This window comes from Zingiber officinale, chromosome 8A (genome assembly GCF_018446385.1).
Source record: "Zingiber officinale cultivar Zhangliang chromosome 8A, Zo_v1.1, whole genome shotgun sequence".
NCBI lineage: Eukaryota > Viridiplantae > Streptophyta > Magnoliopsida > Zingiberales > Zingiberaceae > Zingiber > Zingiber officinale.
The window spans coordinates 103,712,750-103,718,749 of NC_056000.1; positions in this window are offsets into that span (position 1 = coordinate 103,712,750).

Sequence of the window (6,000 nt, forward strand, 5' to 3'; positions counted from 1 at the left end):
AAGCTAGGGTGTGGCGCAGTGGCAAGACCGTGCAAGGATGGCACGACCGTGGACTTTCTTGGCTCTAGATGCGCTGCACGACCGTGCCAATTGGCAAGACTGTGTGATGTTGGGACTCGGCTTCTGGGGACACGACCGTGCAGGGTTGTACGACCATGTGCTGCTTGGTCTTAGTCATGGGGGGCACGACCGTGCAGGGTTGCATGATCGTGTTATGATCCGCCTCTGGGTTCACCGCATGACCGTGCAAGGGTTGCATGGCCGTGCACTTCTCCTCTTTTGTTTGGCCACACGACCATGCAAGGTTTGCACGGCTGTGTTCTCTGGCTCGCTTCGGTGCATCGACAAACGTTGTTTTCGCTATGAAAGTTGTCCCTGTCAACACAAAATCAAACAAAGAGCAGATATCTATACAAAAGAGTATACATGATGAGTACATGATAAAAGAGGCGATCATACAAAGAATATGTACGTATAAAGAAAGTGAATGTGCGTAAAAACATGCATAAACCATCATAATATTTACGCACATCTGTCAGCTATGGGGTTGGTTAGAATAATAGTTAGTCTCCCTGATTCTCACAAATCTCTCTATGCATACCTGGCCAAATATCAAGTCGGTCGGGCTTAAGGAATTTAGCCTTACAAATCTCTCTATAAATGTTCGACCAGATGACCGGTTGGGCCTAAGGTACTCAACTTTATATTGATTCCCAAATGGATTTCCAGCATGCACAGTACGTCATATGGCTATTTGAATAGATTTCTAGTACACCCAATGCATCATATTATTTTCCGAGCGGATCGCTAATACTATGTAAAACATAACTGAGCAGCTTAATACAATGACAGATATAAAGACGGCTGGTCTTATAGGTCGGCCGAGATATGCTCCACCGATAATATAAATAGAGACAATGCAAAACATAATTGACCAGCTTAATGTAAGAACATGCATAAAGACAAACGACCTTCTAGGTCGGCCAGGATATACTTAGTCAATAACATGAGCAAAGAATCATAACAACCTGTCAGAATGACAACCATATGTTAGAGAATATTTTATCGGAACCTTCTTCAAGGATTACTGTGTCTCTCATCAGCTCACAATTTATAACAACATATTCGTGTTAGTGCAATTCCCCTATGTCAAAGTTGACCAGGTTGACTAAGCTTGAATTGGCTCAAGCTTGAGTTGTAGTGTGTGAGTTTCGATGTTTGATAATATATGAAGATTATTTTGATAATGTATGGAGATTGAAGGAGCAATTGTGTAACGCCCACCCTTCACCTTGCCCTGGCACGGCAAGGGCGGTGCTACGCGAACATACATACATGCATATGAAATCATTGCAGTGGAAGAAATTTTTTTAATAATTTAATCATATCAACAAAACATGTGAACATGCTAGCATTTAGGCATGTAAAATTAGATTTTTTTCTATCTATTACTTGAAACATGATACCTGTTTATTTAACTAGATCATAAAGCTTACTAAATAAGGGAAAAACTAAACATGTATATTGTTCTCTAGAGTTCATGATAACTAACAATTCTCTAATTAAACAAGTACTTAACATTTCAAGGTTTCATGGAACAGAAGAGAGTATAAGTGTTGGTGCGGGAAGCATCCGACGATCGAACCCGAGGTTTTGATAATGGCAAAGGATTCAAAGTTAAGGTATTTTGTGATCTGACAGCTTTGTTGAGTGTTTCAGGAAAGTCCTAGCTGCGGTTAGGCAAAGGGAAAACCCTAGGGGGCGGTAACACTAGGTCATAGGGGGTTGTAACCCTATGCGAAAAGTCTTGGCAGGTCAATGGCTTCAGGCAAAAGTCCTAGGGGGTGGTAACCCTAGGTGGAAAGTCCTGGTGTCGCGAACCAGGTGAAAGACTGGATTAGCCGGGAAGATGAAGTCCAACAGAAAGTCCGGGAGCTTCGAGTGCCGAGCAAAAGTCCAGTCGATCTGGAGGATCGAACTGGCATCAGGTAATCTTTCCTGAGGGGAGTAGGTGAGGACACGTTCTCCGTAGAGGGAACAGTAGGCGTCAGGTCGACCTAGGGTTTTCGGTCGGAAATCCGAAGTTAGACCCGGACAGTCCGGAGACTGTCGAACTTTCATTCATATTTATTATATTATGTGTGCTAACTTTGTCTTGTAGGATATGTATGTAGTTTGTAGACTAACACATTGTGCAGGGACAAAAGAGCAACATTAGCCTCGGATGAACAGTGTCCGAGGCGCCTCCATGGAGCTTGGAGATGCCTCGGGTGCGAAGGTGAGCTGGCTATACGCTGGAGTTGGAGGCGCCTTAAAGGGCAATGAAGGCGCCTTGGACTGCAGCATGGAGGCGCCTTGAAGGCGCATGAAGGCGCCTTCATAGGGATAATGCGCGACTTGATCAGCGCTTATCGACGCGTGCGACCCGAGGCTTGGAGGCGCCTCGGACAGCCTTGGAGGCGCCTCCAGCACCCTTTATAAGGAGTGTTCGAGCACCTCTTCCTATATAACGCTCTCCAAGTGATCTCTTGCTACGTGCTGCGAACCTGACGACCCAGAAGTGCTGCGACGCGACACCGATGACCCGGAACTACGCTTCTCCATCTTTAGTTGTCGGTATAAATATTATGTTATAAATCTGAGCTGTAAATTCCTATAATTGTACAAATTATCGTGCTTATAGTTGTTGCCCACCGAAAGAGATCAAGGATCGTGGGCCTTTGAGTAGGAGTCGATCTAGGCTCCGAACGAAATAAATAGCTTGTCTCTTTGTGTGATTGTTTATATTTCCGCTGCATTTACTCGAACGGTTTTACAATTCCGAAAAAGTGAAAGCCACGAGCGCTATTCACCCCCCCTCTAGCGCTTTCGATCCAATAATTGGTATCAGAGCGGGGTCATTTTGAATTGGTGCAACCACCATTCAAAATAATTTTTCCGTGGTGTTTTTTGATTTTTTTCGGAGTCAAATTAGAATTAGCTCGATAGCTAAATTCTAATTATTTTTATCGAATCGGTTTTGCTCGAAGTTGGTACAATACCACTCAAGCTCGTCATTTCTTTTCCTTTCTCCCGCACTACTAATCCAAGACTTAGTCTTGGAATAGAATTCGTGTATTCTTTTGTCGTGCAAGATTACAAATGGGCCAACAAGAGGGTTATAGTACCGTCCGTCCCCCGCTCTTCACCGGAGAAGATTTCGGATATTGGAAGGGACGGAAGGAGATATATGAAAACCCAGTTCGAGACATGGATGATCGTCAAGACTGGACTAGAACTACCAGCTGACAGAGACGGCAAGACTACATCCTACGCAGACTGGGAACCAGCTTTAATCAAGAAGGTGGAAGCTGATGCCAGAGCTACTTGCATTCTCCAGTGCGGTGTTACCAAGGAGGAGCTCAACAGAGTCGGTCCCTTTTCAACCACAAAGGAACTTTGGGAGAAGCTGATCGAACTCCACGAGGGCACCACCGACACAAAAGTAAGTAAAAGAGATTTATTATTTAATAAATTATATAATTTGAAAATGCAGGAAGGTGAGACGGCGAGCCAGCTTCACGCGCGCATCCAGGACATTCTTAACTCTCTTCATGCAATTGGACAGAGAGTCGAAACTCTGGACGTCATAAGGTACGCATTAAATTCGTTTCCAAGGAGTACATTGTGGGCATCAATGGTAGATGCCTAAAAGGTCTCCCAAGATTTATCTTCTTTAAAGTTAGATGAGTTATTTTCTAAATTTGAACTTCATGAACAAACTAATACACAGCCGACTGAGAAGGGTATTGCCTTGGTTGCAGGTACTAGTCGAACACGTGAACCAAGATCCAGACGAAAAATTAAACCAGAATCAGAAGATGAACCCAACTCAGAAGATTCAGAAGATGAACTGACTAGCGAACTAGTGAATCTCGTGAAGAAGCTCTACAAGAAGAAAAAGGGCTTCAACAAGAAAGATCTGAAGAAGGCAGTTCAATCCAAGGAGGCCCAACCGAGCTCGAAAGTGAAGTTTGAAGTCACCTGCTACGGGTGCAACCAGAAAGGGCATATCAAAGCCAACTGCCCCAACCAAAAGGAAGCCAAAAAGCAAAGAAGAAAGAAGGCCCTGAAGGCAACGTGGGACGAATCTTCTTCGGAGGACGACGACGACGAACTCGATCAGACGAGTTTACTCGCACTGATGGCCCGGGACCAGATCGACGAATCCGGGAGCGAGAGCGAGTCGGAGGCCGAGTGCGAGCGAAGCCACGGATCCACATCCGTTTCCGAAGGGCCAGACTCCACTGTAAGTATCCCTAGACTTAATAATTTAGTTAATTACTTATTGCGCAAACTAGCTAAGTCGAACATTAAGGTTAAGTCACTTCTAAAGGAAATAGTAGTCCTTAAAGAAGTGACTAAACCCAAGTCCTTACCTGACCAAGTTCAAACTGGAAATTCAACTCAAGTCCAAAAACTTGAGGAAGAAAATTCCAGTCTGAAAAATCAGATCAAGGATTTGAAGCTAACATTAGAACGGTTTTCTTTAGGATCCAAGAACCTTGACATAATTCTTGGATCACAAAGAGTCGTCTACAATAAAACTGGCCTAGGATATAAAAAACCAAAATTAAATATAAATCTTATTTATCGTTAATAAACAAATCAAATAGTAAATCAGTCCAAGCATGGGTCCCTAAGTCCAAATTGATTAATCAAATTGGACTTGGTCAATTTTGGGTCCCTAAGGATCAAATACACTACCTTGATAGGCCATATCGAGGCTATGATCCAGGGGGAGCAAACAGAAAAATAATTAAATTAAAAAATTCTAAATAAAATTCTAAATTGAAATTATTCAAAATTAAAAATTTGAAATAAAATTATAAATTGAAATTATTCAAAATAAAAAATTCGAAATAAAATTATAAATTGAAATTATTCAAAATTTAAAATTCGAAATAAAATTATAAATTCAAAATTCAAATTAAAAAATTCGAAATTAAATTATAAATTCAAAATTCAAAATTCAAATTAAAAAATCAAAATTAAATTATAAATTCAAAATTCAAAATTCAAATTAAAAAAAAATCGAAATTAAATTATAAATTCAAAATTCAAAATCAAATTAAAAATTCGAAATTAAGTTATAAATTCAAAATTTAAAAATCAAAATCAAAGATAGATGGAGGATCCAGACTAGATGACACCCCCAATTGAACTACCCGATAGGGTAACTGAACCTAATCTACCCGAAATGGGTAAAACAAGAGTAGATTACCCGACAGGGTAATTAAAGTTAAATTAAAACGGGCTAGGTTTAACATGACCCACAGTACTGGTAAAGTTTTTGGATGATAGTACGTTAGGGAATCTTGGGCATCGCATGTCTAGAAAAATATGGCTTCGACCTGGTGCATTTGGCCAAGTGGAACTGACCGAAGCTACCCTTAAATGGATCCTAACTAGTTAGACCAAGGATTAGTATTAAGTTCAATGGGTAGAACTATTTGGGAAACCTCGAAGGCATGGTTACTTTAATGTAACGCCCGAAAATTCTCAAAATTATTTTAGAAATATTCTATGATTTTTTCTAGAATTTTAGGATATTTTTATGGAATTTTTAGAGTAGCAGAAGTAGTAAAAATAAATAGGACCGTAAAATAGCCTACGCGGGAATTGAACCCGAGACCTATTGGGTCCTACGACTTATGGTGAACCATGGTAACCAAGTGAACCCAGCAGGGCCGTGCTGAAAGGAAAGGGAGACAACTAAATTTATATTCAAGTTAGGCCGGAAATTTCCACTTAATATAAATAAGAAATAATTAAGTGAAGGGTTATTTGGATCGTGATTTTTCCTCTCCTCAAAACCACACCGCCGCCCACCTCTCTTTTCTTCCTTTCTCGGCGCCAACCACAAGGAAGGCTAGGGTTCCACCCAAGGGCACTTTCCGGCGATGACTTCGACACGACGACGCTCCCCTCCACGAGAGGAACGCATAGACGTGAGAAGAT